General features: G+C 40.8%; 1 protein-coding gene across 7 annotated transcripts in view; it reads right to left on the reverse strand.

Moving 5' to 3' along the window:
- FRMD4B (FERM domain containing 4B) overlaps positions 1–15875 on the reverse strand; it is a 335623-nt gene that overhangs the window by 269042 nt on the left and 50706 nt on the right. For 3 of the 7 annotated variants that reach the window (XM_079933823.1, XM_079933821.1, XM_079933824.1), the window contains exons 2-3: positions 4236–4359; positions 1235–1431 (exon numbers count right to left, since the gene is read on the reverse strand). The exons of 1 other annotated variant lie outside the window; for it this stretch is intronic. The gene's annotated coding sequence lies outside the window, so the exon portion shown is untranslated. Of the gene's footprint in view, positions 1–1234; positions 1944–4235; positions 4364–8046; positions 8332–15875 lie in introns of those variants that run through there. 3 more of the 7 variants (XM_079933822.1, XM_079933826.1, XM_079933825.1) reach the window with 3 other exon arrangements.

The following is a 15875-nucleotide window of genomic DNA, read 5'->3' on the forward strand; positions in this document are numbered from 1 at the left end:
CTCCTGTCACCCTCAGCAAAATATTATCGATCTTTCAAGCCTCAGCTCTTAGGCCACCTTTTCTCCCTAGCCTTCTACCACGTAACTTCTCTTCCCCTTTTCCAACCTCCCCTACACAATTCAAAAGTTAGAGATTCACTTGAGTCTCTGAAATGCAAATGCCCAAAGGATGGTAGAGCTCACCAGTCATTTATCCAATCGTCTCAATTACTTGCTGTCCTCTTGCTTCCTCATCTTGAGTCTGGTCTTAGCTCACGTACCTGCTAGGAACTACTAAGTACAAGTGACAGAAACCTGTTCTAGCAAATCGAAGTTAAGAAGAAAGGAAGAAACGTGGTTCCCGGTACTGCTGTGAGCATTTCTGTCCCCAAAGCTATAAGTTTAAATACTACCTGTATAACAATGGCAAATGTTCAACATGGCAAAAACCAAAGAATTACAACTGGAATATATGTTCCAATACTATATAGCTCAACTGCCTTAAACTTCAGACCATTGTTGCACATCCTTGCGCTATTTTATTCATGTATTCTAGTCACCATTTAAGCATATTAAGCATATGCCATGTGAGGGGCAATAATGAACAAGAGAGACAGGGTTCCTGCCTTCACAGAGGCTACTGATTGATGGGGCAGATGGACGGTTGAACAAGCACTTAAAACAGGAATTAAATGCTATGAACAGAGAAAGGGAGGGTGGGAGGAAAGCCTATATAGCAAGAGCAATTCATCAATCTAGAGACTTTGTGGAGAAAGTCGCTTTTAAGCCTAGACCAAAAGGGTGTGTTAGAAGGAAAAAACAAATGTGTTGGTGTTAGGAGACAAATTCAAGTTACAGGACTGCCGTACAATAGCTATGTGACCCTGGGCATGTACCCTTGCCTCTTAGAGCCACAGTTCCTTCTCTGTAAAACAAGGGTTTGGAGAACTTAACCTGTAGGGCTCCTTCCATCTTTACAAGTCCCAAAATCCTGGAAGAGGTTGCTAATCAGTTTAGTGAGTCTTTAGTTGATCCTTTCTGACAAAAGGCAACTAACACAAGTAAGAGAAAATCAAAGAAATATCAGTTGGGAGGTTACAATGGTAAAATTGGTCAAACAAATAAACTCTGCAGTCAGACCATCATAGGTTCACGTCCAGTTCTGCCCCTTACTGGCTGGGTAACTCGGGGAATACTTCTTAACTTCTCAGTGTCAATTTCCTAGTCTGTGAAACGAGGAAAGGCTATTACTTACCCCATAGTGTTGTCGTAGGGTCTGGAGTCTGAGATATTGTATGTTAATTTCCTGGCCCATAATTTCCTGGTCTATATTATTTTTTCTGCTCATAATAGTGTTGGTTCCTGCATGAGACTCAGACTGTGTAACGATCACTTGTCACCTATTAGGCCTTTTTTTGTGGCTACAGACGAATAAACTCCAATGTGAAACACCTGAAGCAAAAAAGGAAATTTAGGTGTATTCTGAGACTTTACATATCAGGGAAGCAGTAAGAAAGACAGGGAGGAAGCTGTGTCTCAAGAAGGATATAATCAGGGGCTCAAATGCCATGAGAAGTCTAACTCTCCCTCTGCATTTCTTTTCTTTTCTTTTTTTTTCTTTTCTTTTTTTTGGCCGCATTGGGTCTTTATGGCTGAGCGCGGGCTTTCCCTACTTGTGGCGAGTGGGGGTACTCTTTGCAGTGCACGGGCTTCTCATTGTGGTGGCTTCTCTTGTTGCGGAGCATGGGCTTCAGCAGTTGTGGCCATGAGCTCAGTAGTTATGGCTTGCAGGCGCAGGGTCAGTAGTTGTGGCGCACGGGCTTAGTTGCTCCGCGGCATGTGGGATCTTCCCGGACCAGGTCTCGAACCTGTGTCCCCTGCATTGGCAGGAGGATTCTTAACAACTGTGCCACCAGGGAAGTCCTTCCCTCTGCATTTCAACTTCAATCTTCTGGTTCACTGACCTTTTTTATACAGAGGAAAACTTGGCCACCGCAGCTCCCAAGCTTTACCTTTTACAATTTCAGTCCCCAGATAGAGAAAACCTCTACCTTCAAGGTCCCAAGTTCAAGGATCCCAGGGAAGAGCTCCAGTTGGCCCAGTTGAAGTCAGATCCCTGACCCTGGACAAACCAGCCCTCAACAGAGGACAGGGTACTGGTATATCAAATGACTGCTCCTACAGAAACCAGGGAAATAGGGCTTTTTTGGGCAATTCCCAAAAGATTGAGCAGAAAATCCCACAAATACTGACTAGATTTTTTAATGCAAACTGCTTCCATAAAGTGACGCCAAAGACACAAAAAAACTCAATAAACAAAACAAATTCTTTTAAAAGCTGAAATTCTTTTGGGGAGAAATATCATGAACTAGGTTTCAAAAATGTATATTCATTTGATTTGCTCATACCAAAATGTTCTTATGGGCCTGTAGTTCAACGCCCAAGTTCAAGTTCCTTAGACTTTCGTTTGCTTTCTTAGAGGATGAAGGGTAAAAGCTGCAGTGAGACAAAGCACTTTAAGAATACTCTAAGCAAGCACTGTTGCTGAGAGCTTTTCTGCAGCCCTAAGAATATCACAGAAATGAGTACGCTGGGAATTACAGGTCATACCCTGGAGACACGTGAAGTGTGTCTGCTCCTGTACTTAATGATGAAAAACACACTCCCACAGGTGACTGGTCCTGTGAGGATGACAAATAAAGAGTGAGAACGAGAAGGAAGGAGAAGCAGGAGAAAGAGAGAGACGAGGAAGAGGGGAGGCATGCGAGGCAGAGGGGGAAAAAATGAAGGAGCAAGATAGGAAAGTTAAGCCAGTCTGAGCTGGGGCACTGCTGTAACATCTTTCTTAAAAAAGCAAGTTTCATGCAAACATTTCACAGTGGAGGTTTTTCTAGATGCTCACACCAATTCTCCTCTGACTTAAGGATCAAAGCTTTCACCAACATCTTCTGAAGTACGTTGGAGGAGGCAGGAATTGCCGAATCGGTCCAGGGATTGCCAAAGTGTGGGCTTATGCTATTGCTTGAGATCACCTCGTGGGATCGCCAGCAGGGGTGCCTCAATAACACTACATTCCAGAGTAAAAAGTTAGCCCTTTTTGCTTCTCTTTCAATCCCTCTGAGTAGTCCTCAAAGAGTCTCAGTTAGGTGCTATTACATATTCAGCACTTCCCTAAAACCAAGTCTATCCCCTGTTGTACAGAGAAAAAGCAGAGCCTCTGGTGGCTAGGAGGACCTCAGTAAAACTGAATAACAAAGGTGTGTTTTCATTGCATTTAATATCCCAATAACCTTCCATTTTGGGCTAGAATTATTGGTCTTCCTTTTATAGTAGGCATGTAAAGTTACCTTTTAAGATTATTTTTGAGTTTTAAAAAAGGCAGCAAATTTAAAGAAAAGTATCAGGAGTGGTGGTCCCATATGTAGCACAGAGACAGGAAATACTCTTTTAGTCACTGAGCATGTATGATTGTGAGATTCCTGGGTCAAAAGAAGACCCCATGTTCCCAACCCGTGCCGATATGGGAGTTAATAGTCAAATAGTTTATGTGGGAAAGAGTGCCGATGTATTCTGAAACCTTTTCCAGAGCTTCACGTGTTTTACGAGTCTTCAGAGCTGCTTCCTTCCTTCATTGCAGCATTTTCCCTTACACAGTGCTTACACTGGTGACAATAATGATTACAACAACTTAGAGTCCTAAAGATATTTCCTCTTAAAATCTTAAGTCTACAAAGATACTGTGGAATCCCTGACAGAAGGGAAGTGTGCCAAGGTGCAGTGTTTGACTAATGCAAAGCAGAAAATGGACTGAAGAACTGCCTCCCTTCATGTCAATGATAAAACACTGGAAAATATGGGACTGTCTTGGGAACTGGCCACCAGTGGGCCATCTCCCTACATTTCATGCTGGGAAACTTCATGAGGAGGAGAAGACACAAAACCCTGAAAACTGCTGGTGGAAAAACAGTGACCTATCTCTTGGCCAAATCCTAAAATAAAAGCAGTAAATGGTAACCAACTGTGGACCCGTGAAGTTATTTTTAAAATCAACCAAAATAAAACGGAAGATTTAGTTTCCATTATGATGACCTTATCAAAAGCCCTGAATTGATTACCTTATTTGAAAGAAAATGTCATTTAAAAATAAAATCCAGTTACAGCCAACAACTAAATAATGTAACCAGAACACTGATTAGTGAGGCTGTCCTGGGTTCGGCTTACAGATTTGGTTTTCCTTGAAATAAAATATGTCTTACCTTTCTTTTCCCTTTATATATGAAATCTTGACAATCACCTTTATTACATGCTCCTGTTTCTTTGGTCTGGTTCTTTATTTGAATTTCTCTTCTATTTCCTTATGGAACAGGTCTTTTAAAAATACTACCTGAAAAAAAAAAATACTACCTGAAATCCTTTTAAGCAAGAGGTGGCATTATTTTACGCAAGAAGTGAGAGGTTAAAATCACCTTAAGGCATTTATTTAGTACATTATACACACGAGCTCTCATGGGAGGTAGCATAGAAGGAATATTTTAATTTAATGATCTAACATTCAAGATAACAAGAAGAGGTAGTCATAAGGCCTTACAGAATTAACTGTCCAGGCAGATGTTCACAGGTGCTGGATGGGGGAGACCCAGTACCAGGCATAGCTCAGTGCTGCTGTGCAAACACACACATCTTGGCCAAATGGGGGCAGCTTAAGGGAGCAATCACACATAGTTACCACCTGGGAATACACAGCCCTGCTTTGAATTTTTCCAAGTTGGCTGGAAATCTGATTCTTTAAATGGGATATATCAGAATTTTAACTGTTGGCACTAACTGAAAAATTTATTTAAACAAAACACAATGTGGATGAAAGAAAACATATCTGTAAACTGAATTTGGCCCATGGATTGACAGTTTGCAATCTCCACCATGGAACTAAGCCGTTAAGGATCTCGACTTGGACCTATCACTCACTGGGGAGTAACCAGAAGAAATAGGATTTTTACTGAGTCTTGAAAGAAAGGGAGATTTATATAAGAAGAAGGGAGGGAGAGTGGCAGATATACTACATGGGCAGCAAAAGGTAAAAGAAGCCCCAAAGCAGAAAGGCTCAAGGTCTGTTCAGGAAACACTAAACAGCGTGGTTTGGAAGAAGAAAAACTCGGAGGAAGTCAGAAAAAAGGCTTGGAAAGCAAGTGAAAGACAGATTGGACAAGGATTTTGAATATGAAGCAAAGAAGTTTAAGTTTTATCCTACAGGCAATGAAGATTTGGGGCTCTAGAGATTGATGTCATCAATGAGGTTTTCTAACAAAGTGAACCCAATCTATCTGGAAGAGAAAGAGACTGCAGGGGAAGAGACTGGTCAGAAGTTTAGTGCACTATTTCAGGAGAATCACGTAGAGGCAAGAGGAACGGAAATCTAGTAGATGAGACAGACCCATGGCAATGGATAAATTCACAGGACTGATAAATTGTTTGGTCTTTTATTATTTTTTTATGGATATACTATCTTATAAATATTTAAATTTCAAACAATGAGCAAGCATATACTGGCCCTAAGTTCAGATTTGATATAAACACAAATGGACAGACAACTTTTAAGGGTGCGATGTATTCAACAATTAGAGACAATCTAGTCGGTGGTATAATTTATCCATTTAAGACTGAACAGAGTTCCTTGGTTGTTCACAGAACCTCCCCTTGACTTCAGACTTGAGACAAACCGAGAGTGTCCGTCAGTATGCAAAACCACTGAATTCAGGACAAACGGTAACAGGATGGGTGGGCAACAGCCAATTCGGATTGTGTGGGCCAGTCTGAAGCAGCAGGGTTGGCTGGAGGCTGAAAATGTTGCAGCTGAAGTCCAGGATCTGTAGATTAGAGCAGCTGTTCTTGTTTCCAAACAAGTTCATAAGATGCTTTTCCCAAACAGGTGTATGCTCTTTTAAAATGTCAAAAATAATTCTTCTGTTTGTGACCTTTGACACCTAGTAGGTGTCCTGGTGAAAATATCCAGTAGGACATTTAGGGCCTGAGTTTAGGACACTGTCCAGGGATGCTGATTCAGTTTGGAGCATTAGCCACATAAAGATGGTCCAGGGAGAAACTTCCCAAGTGAAAAGTGTTAGAAAGAAGAAGCATAAATCTTGGGAGGATGAGTGCTCAATATGTATGTTTCTTATAATTTACTTCAAAAACTTTGCTGAATTCAGAAGTCATTAGCCTGAGTTTGTGTGATTACATGATCTCAAATATCCATATATTCTAATCTATTCACATCATTGTATGCATCACCTAATTTAAATGTTCCCTTGTATCATGACTGTAAATCTCATCTCTGCAACCTAGGTTATGTTTTAAAGGAAGAAATGAAAGAACTAAAGAAAGGAAGGGGAAGGAGAGAGAGAGAGAGAGAGGAGGAGAGGCAGGAAGGAAAGAAGGAAGGGAGGGAGGGAGGGAGGGGAAAGGAAAAGAAATGAAAGAAAAAGGGAACTTCAGAAGAGATATTGCCCTGTCAGTGATGGTTAAGATGAAGCCCTATTAAATGTCTGAAAATGGCCTGAAGGATCTTTTCAGTACTATAAGGAAATAATACAAGAATCTTCATCCATAAATTTACTGCGGAGAAAATGAAGCCTCTTCAATCCAGAATTTACCTGACAGCTGCTTTACTACCCAACCAGAGCGCGGATCTCTGAAGCCTTCACACCATGTTAGAAAGATGCCGTAATTAAAAATGCATCCTCCTTAGGGCCCAGAAATAAACTCTAATGTTCATGGTAAATTGATTTTCTACAAAGGAGCCAACATAATTCAATAAGAATATTTTTTTCAACAAATTGTACTAGGACACCTAGATAAGTACATGAAAAATAATGAAGTTGGACACCTACGTCATAACATAAATAAAAACTAACGAAAAGTGTATCACAGACCTATATAAGAGATAAAACTCTTTGAAAAAACACACTATGAAATCTTTGTGACCTTGGGATTTCTTACATATGACACCAAAAGCACAAGCAAAAAAAGAGATTAACAAATTAGACTTCATCAAAACTAAAAAATGTTGTGCCTCAAAGAACACCATCAAGAAAGCAAAAAGATAACCCACTGTCTGGTGGGAATATCTGCAGATCATATATCTAATAAGGAACTTACCTCCAGAATATTAAATAAAACTTCTATAACTGAAAAATAAAAAGGCAAGTAGCTCATCTAAAATATAGACAAAGGATCTGAATGGACATTTCTCCAAAGAAAACATATGAATGGCTAATAAGCACATATGAAAATGTTTCAACATTATTAGTCATTAGGGAAACACAGATCAAAACCACAATGAGACACCACTTCACAACCACTAGAATGGCTATGATCAAAAAGACAGACAATAACAAGTATTAGCAAGGATGTGGAAAAATTGTCACCCTCACACATAGCTCGTGTAAACTGCTCGTGCAGCCACTGTGGAAAACAATTCAGTAGTTCCTCAAAATGTTAAACAGAGAGTTGCTGTATGACCCAGAAATTCTACTCTTAGGTAACTACCCAAGAGAAATGAAAACAAATGTCTACACCAAAACTTGTACACAAATGTTCATAGCAGCATTACTCATAAGAGCCAAAAAGTGGAAACAGCCCAAATGTTCATCAACTGATGAATGGACAGATACAATGGAATATTATTTAGCAATTATAAGGAATGAAATACTGATGGTGTTATAACATAGAAGAACTTCAAAAACATTCTAGGGCCATCAGACAAGACCACATATTGTATGATCCTATGTATATGAAATGTCCAGAATGAGCAAATCTGCAGAGACACGAAGTAGATCAGGGGTTGCCTAGGGCTGGGGTGACTGGAAGAATGGGAAGGGACCGCTGGTGGGTACAGGATTTCTTCTGGGGGGTGATGAAAATGTTCTAAAGTAAGATTATGGTGATAGTTGCCCAACTCTGTAAACATACTAAGAGCCAGTGAACTATATATTTTAAACCGGTAACATTTCAAACGGATAAACACATCTCATGGGATGTTACCTCTCACTAAGGCTATTTAAAACGTACCTTCACACCATATACTGCATGACGTTTTCTGCACTAGCCAGACAGCACCTGCTATTCTTCTTAGTCTCCTTTCATAAGGACCTTTGCCCCAGTTCTTCCCTTTCTCGGGAATGCCTTGATTCCGTTCAGTACAATCTGGTTCCTCTCATCTTTCAGAAGAGCTTAAACGCTCCTGTCTCTCAAACGTGCCAGGCTTGTTCCCGGCTCAGGCATCTGCAACTGTGCTTCTTCCTTCTACTCTGAAAACTTTTCTCCCAGACCTTTGCCATGACTGCCTTCTTTGCAACCTTTTGGTCAATGCAAAAGAGAAGCCTTCTGTAGCTCAAGCAGCCCATAGTCACTACTTACCACTCATTGTTTTGTTTCTGGAATGCGTTTCTATTAGGTTTGTTTCCATATTCGCATTTGTATCAGCTTACGGCTTTACTGTGTTACACACTAGAGCATACACTCCCTGAGGGCCACAACGCTGCCACAGCTGTCTCCACCACACCAGGCCTAAAATTAAGAGTGGTTGGCCGACCACCTTTTAGGCTGAACGGAACACAAGATAAGATTGCCTGCTTCAGGCCCTGTAATAGGGTGGGAAAAAAAAGAGAGCCTTACTCCCTCTCCAAAACCACCCTCATTCACCCTCAACCCCCACCAGAAAAAGAAGAGCAAGAATTTCCTCAACATTTTACATGGAAAACCTCCCCATAAAAGACTAATTTCAGGAAACTAGAGTCCTCTTCATTTGAAGGGCCAGCACTGGCTTGACGAAAATTATGTTTCAGGAAAACTAGTCTCAAGCAAGACCCACGAGACGAAAGGGAGAAAGGGAGGCTTGCGTACCTCCCCGATCCACAAGCCTCAGGGAGAAATGACAGAGGCCAGCTTGCCCTTCTAATGAAAGGAAAAGCAAAGCCGAGCTCAAACAATAGGTGTCAGGAAGCCAGGCGGTGTTGTACTCAGTTTTTCCTTTCATTGAGGCGGTCTCCAGTTAGCGACCCCCTTGACAAAATGATGATCACTCAGGAAACAAAGAGGTGAATGAAGCAGGGCTTATTGTGGAGTTCTCGAATGTAGAGCTGCCTTTGTGTAGCTAGTTGCAAAGCATCAAGCTCTTCAATATTTAAAAAAGAAAGAAGGACAGAAAGGGAGGGAGGAAGGGAAGGAAAGAAGGAGAGGGAAAGGGACAGAGAGAGAGAGAGAGCGCGCAGACCAGAAAAAAAAGGAAAAGAAATAAAAGCAAGAGTATACTCCCATCTAATACTTTCAGATAAGAAAATCAAAAGAAAGAAAATGCCACCTATTTAGAATTGAAGAAACTTTGTGTAACAGCACCAGTTTTTTCTTTCAGCTTTTTATGTATTTTTTTCCATCTGAATCTTTAATCCATTAAGAATTAATTTGGTATATGTTGTATGGGGAGATGCTATTTTTTCCCAGCTTGTCAATTCTCCCAGCACTAGTTTTGAACAATGTATCCTTTCCTGGATAATTTCACCTTTATCACATGTTACAATTTTATAAACATAACAAGAAGAATTTACTTTATAGCACAGGAAACTATATTCAATATCTTATAATAACCTATAATGGAAAAGAATCTGAAGCTGTACACCTGAAACTAACACAATATTGTAAATCAACTATCGTCAAATTTTTTCAAAGTGCCCTTTTTTCATCTCCTGAACTATTTATTTCTCTTCTGCAAAAAAGAAAAGAAACAGCTAAAGTTAAGAAAACAAAGCCATTCAAATGATGCTCCATTCCTTTTTAACCTAAGACAGTGTTAGTGAACAGCACAGTCAGTAAGAAAAATGTCAGAAGTCCTTCGCAATTTACCTGTTACACCAGGAGAGACGTCACATCCAAATACCTCACTGATACACAAGCCTCAGGCCAGATGCGCAAGAGACAGGAAGAGGGAGTTTGGATACAGCAAAACTGTATCCATGTCTCGGGCATGAACGTTTGCAGACTAGTCTTACATCTGAATGACCACTAAATATTTAAGACCAGCATTCAGGAAATGTTCTCATGCTCAAACAAGAGGAGACCAGAGATTACAAAAGGATCCTTGCACCTAAGCTCCCACTTCCCCCTCCTCCACCCTTCCCCCACACGTCCCAAGACAGTCTGCCAAGAACAAATTTAGTATCAGCTTATCATAGGCTCTAGACAGCCCTGCAATTACATCCTGCCCTGGCAGGAAACTGAACCTGGCAATCAAGACTCCCTTTTGTCTCTGATTTCTACATCTTGCCTGTTTGGGGAAGCGGCAGAGCATGTGGAATGACCACATGCAGAAGTGACAGTTTCCAAGACCTAGTTTGAGCATGCAAGCTTGGGCAGCTGGCTGTTAGTAAGGATACAAAGCATCTAACAGTCCCTGGCACCCGGTAACAACTCAGTAGGGGTTAGTTCCCTTTATATAAGGTTTCTGAGATTTTCCGCCAGTAGATGGGTTTATAATGCCCTAGAGGACAAATGCAAATGGCCAGGTGCCCACAGCACAGCAGTGGTTAAGAGCACAGGATTAGAATTCAAGATCTGCATTTCTGGGACTCCTCTGGTCAAATTCCTCTTCATGACCTGAAAACGCCTTAATACTCAGGTTTCACATAATGACTCTCTTCCAGCCCCTTGACACAAAGGGGAAACTGAAAACTTGTTGTCACACTGGGTTCCATGCGTCCCCGACCACCATTTCTACATATTACAACATAGGGATCGAATGCTAATGTCTGTAAAGATTTCTAAGGGAAAATTTGGGCAAACGTTTCCTTAAGAACATGGTGGAAGCCCTGGCCATTTGGTTGGCTTCAAGTGAGGACAAAGAGTTAAGACTAGACATCACTGCAGGTGATCACTTGTGTCGTGATCACTTGTGTCCCAGGGGAGGTAATAAAAGGGTCAGAGCATCTCCTTCCAAAAAAGTCACACGTGTCATTACACTTGTTCCATCCTCTGGCCTGGAGAGCCACACCAGCTCTGGAGCCAGGACCGCTCAGACGTAGAAAAACAAATCCCCCCATTGCCAGGAGCTGTGAACAATGGAGACCATTCACATGTTGCTGGCATAACTAGGTTAGAGCAGTGACAAATCTTTGTTTTCTTATTGTTGATTACATGACTTTGAGTTTAAAAGAATTCAAGACCTACTCCTCTAGAGAATAAACCCATCTCTAATTCGGGCAAGACTTTAAAACAATAGGTTCAAATTCCAGCTCTATAACATCCTAGCTGGGTGGCCTCAAGGGAGTTTTTTGGTTGTCCTGTGCCTCAGTTTCTCTATCTATAAAATGGGGATAAGAGCAGCTCCCACCTAATAGTACAGGATCGAGTGATACTATACACACTGTATAAATGATGAGACACTGCGTGCAAAGTGCCTGGCCCAGAGTGATGGCACCTTATGATGGATGGTGGCTACAGCATCTTAGGCACTCTCCCAAAGAAGGACCAGACAGTGAAAATACACTTAAATTACCTGATGTCCCAGTAGTAATTTGGCCTCAAGGAAACTTGCCCAGCCTGCTCTGAGACTGAGCCCCATCGATCAGATTGATTAAAAACAATAAGAGAGACATTATCAAAAAATAACAAATATGGAAGGACTTCTATCAAGTTCTATAGCTGAATTCCAACTAGACGACAACATCTGTTTTAAAAAGAAAGGTTTTATCTCCTGTTCCATAAAGCGACCTTATATTATTTTTCTACTTCGTTCACAAAAGAGAAAAGGGAGAAATATGCTGAAGAGAGAAAACAATCTTTAAAGTCTTTGAGTCAGTCAAACGTTATTTGGCAGAAATCAAATGCAGTACAAGATAGTGAGGAAGCAAAACCATTGTTTCTGAACCAGGGTAAATAAAGCAGTTTGCTCTGAGTTTTGAATTAAGAATCAAAGGTTATCCACGTGGGAAATCCCTGTTTTATAGATTTCATGCCTTGAGTTTCATTTTGCCATGAGTTGGAACACATGTACAATTACTGTATCAACTCCAAACCTCTTTATTTCCTAAGAGAAATATGATTTTTCACAAACTAATTTTTCTTATCTCTGAAAAATAATCTATACATTTTCCCACTATTTTAAACAAGTTCTGATAATATAGTTTTAGGACTTGGATCTATAGTTCTCTAAATTCTCTAAATTATCGAAATATCTCTGGATCAAGCCAGACCATCAGAAGGCTATGAACCTGGGTTATTCTTGACTTCACAGAATCATATTTTATCTTTACACCCCTGGCTTTTATCAAAGGCTGATACATGAAACACCATGATGACAAAGACAAATGTACAAGGGTACCCACTGCAGCACTGTTCACAGTAGGAAAAGGTTAGAAATATTCTAAATCAATAGGGTACTGGTTAAACGGATTAAGATACATCCATACAATAGAATACCATGCGGATATTAGACGAAAGGACACAGCTTTATAAGTACTGATATGGAAGGACTTCTAATATATATTGAGTAAAAAGATAATGTGCAGAACAACATATATAGTGTGCTCAAAATCGAAATACACGCACACACTTACACACGTATGCGCTTACACACATACAAACATGATTGCACATCTTGAAATCAATGCTTGTCTCTCAAGAGAGAATCTCAGAGACAGTGATTAAAAGCAGACAGACAGACCTTTTCACTGAATACCTTTGCATACTCTGAGTTTACCACATGTGTCTTTTACCTACAAAAAAAAGTAAACCAAAAAAGAATGGCTGTTATGAAGTTCATTCTGGCGGTGTGTGTCACACACACCAGCTCTTTAAAACGCTAATAGGTGTCCCACAAAAAAAGATTTATGCTCTACCCATCTTGGGGTTTCACAATGCATATGCCAATAGTAGAGTCTCTGAGAAGGTCCGCAGTCTACAGTGTGTGTGACTTAATATAACCCAACATTTCCCAAATTTCTTAATCCTAGAAACTCTCCCTCCCCCGTTTTTTTGAAGGACATTTTCTCTGAACACCACACCTTGGTGAGTATAACACTGCAGCATTTATTTTAAAGGCTTTGGTCACCAAGGTATGCACCATCTCTGATAGGTAAGCATTTAGCAGTAGGGTTACCTTTGTTTACTCTCAGGAATGACTGTATTTCCTATGCTGTAATCTGAAGAAGTCTGTATTGAATTGGAATTTTTTTACACCTTGTCTGCCAGGAGGCACAGAGCAATGATGTCTCAACTTTCTCATCCTTAGGATGGGCATATCAGCACCAACTTTGTGGGTAGTCACGAGATTGAAATTGGATATCTTATATAAAAACGTCTCTCATAAGAGAGATCCAGCACTTACGAGCCCCTGCCAGACGTCTACTCATCTAGGCAACAGTCTCATAAATGCACGTTGTTATTCTCAAGAGGCAGTGAAGTAAAGATCAAGGCAAATCCATTAGCATCACTGATGACAACACCGGAGAGCCTCAGGGGGTGCGGTGGACGGTCTTTGTACGAAGAGCGGAGTATTTTAATCAGCTCTGTTGCTTGTGACCAGAAAGGTCAGTGGAGGAAGAATATCTGGGGGTGAGGGCAAGGGCAAAATCAGCTGTCCTAACCACCATGATTCAACGAATATTTTTCAGGCTTTGGAAAGATTAAACGCAGTGGTAAAGGAGGAAGCTCTCTTACCTGCAGAGACCATTCTATTTGTAAACATTATCCAGGATTCACAAGGACAAAGGCTTAAGCTTGGTGTATATCCACCAGCTGCCTTCTCTGCAGGATCCTTTCATATAATAAAGAAAAAGGGTGAGTAGATTTTGCCGAAGAGGCCACCCCAAGAGTTTAACAGCTATGTTGGATTAAAAACCACAGCATGTAGAAAACAAACTTTCACGTACTTCCAAATTTTTTTTTTTTTTTTTTGGCGGTACGTGGGCCTCTCACTGTTGTGGCCTCTCCCGTTGCGGAGCACAGGCTCCGGACGCGCAGGCTCAGCGGCCATGGCTCATGGGCCCAGCCGCTCCGCGGCATGTGGGATCTTCCCGGACCGGGGCACGAACCCGTGTCCCCTGCATCGGCAGGCGGACTCTCAACCACTGCGCCACCAGGGAGGCCCCCAAATTTTTAAAGAAGGGGGAAAGTCAGTTTGGCAATAACATATTTTAAATAAATAAGATTATGAGTCTAATGATACTTAGCTGCCTATGGGCTGTGAAACCTTGGGTCTAAATTCCACTGACACAAGACATTATTTTTCTGGTTGTCAACCACTGCTAGGAGGTTGGTAGGGGATACATATACTTAAAAGGACAAAGTGAGACAATTTAAAGAGACGATCTACCACTTACAAGTCTCTGCCAATTTTCCTTAATGCCAGACGGCAGGGAGGTTTCTAGTTGAAAATGATAAAGACTGATATAAGTAAATACAGTGTGCTCCCTTTAGGAATATCACTGTCCATCAGAGCCTCTGACACCCAACATAGGATAGAATTCCCGAGAATGGTTCTCTAGAATATTAGAAATTGTAAATACCTCCAGGTGTCACAAGGAATACAAAAGTTTTGTAGTTCATACGATGAGGAAGAAGGAAGTCATTAATGTGCTCAAATGAGAGAGAAAGTCTGGATTAGAAGTGCTTGATAGTCAAAAGTCTGGAAATTATATGACCCAGAATTTTCAAGTCTAGGAATGCATTCAAAGGAAATAGTTAAGATTAATCTATAAGATTATTCATCATGGAAACAACTCAAATGTTCATCACTGATGAAAAGATGAATAAAACGTGATATAGCCACACCATGGGATGTTTGGCAACAAAAAGGAATAATGACCTGATAGTGCTACAAGGTGGGTGAACCTCAAAAAACATTATGTAAAGTAAAAGAAACCAGTCTTCAAATACAACAGACTGTATGATCCCATTTGTAGGAAATGTCCAGAATAGACAAATCTACAGAGATAGAACGTAGATTAATGGTTGCCTGGCCTGGGAGGGTTGAGGATGGCGGTGACTACCATGGGTGCAGGGTTTTTTTCTTTTTAAAACATTTGTTATTTATTTATTTATTTATTTATTTATTTATTTATTTAGTCTGCATTGGGTCTTTGCTGCTGCGTGCGGGCTCTCTCTAGCTGCGGTGAACAGGGGCTACTCTTCGTTGTGGTGCAAGGGCTTCTCATTGCAGTGGCCAAGCTAAGCTCTTGTTGTAGAGCACGGGCTCCAGGAGCACGGGCTTCAGTAGCTGCAGCACGTGAGCTCAATAGTTGTGGCTCGCAGACTTAGCTGCTCTGCAGCATGTGAGATCTTCCCGGAAGAGGGATCAAACCCATGTCCCCAAATTGGCAGGCGGATTTTTAACTGCTGAGCCACCAGGGGAGTCCCAGGTGCAGGTTTCTTTGTGTAGCAACAATCATGTTCTAAAATTAGATTCTGGTGATGGTCACACAACTCTGAACACACTAAAAATCACTGAATTGCACACTTTAAGTGTGTGATTTGATGGTACATAAACTACATCCCAATAAGCCTGTTAAAAAAGACTTTTCATCACAGTGTTGTTTAAAACAGAAAAACCAAATGATCAACAACAGGGTTGGGTGAAAAAATTAATCTGAGACTGTCATACTCTACAGCCACTAAGAATGGGTCCACAAGAGAACACACAATATGATTCCAATTATGCAAAATACGTATGTGTGTACACAGAAGCTTTAGGAAAAGGTCTAAAAATAGGCCAACAAGTTCCTTTACAGCGATAATATATGATCCTGTAGGATTATGGATGATCTTTTTACTCTTTGCTGATTTAAAGACAATGATGGTTACTTTTGTGACAATAATCACATGTAACATTTTACTGAGTCCTGAGGGCA

Source organism: Stenella coeruleoalba, assembly GCF_951394435.1.
Source record: "Stenella coeruleoalba genome assembly, chromosome: 10".
Lineage (NCBI taxonomy): Eukaryota > Metazoa > Chordata > Mammalia > Artiodactyla > Delphinidae > Stenella > Stenella coeruleoalba.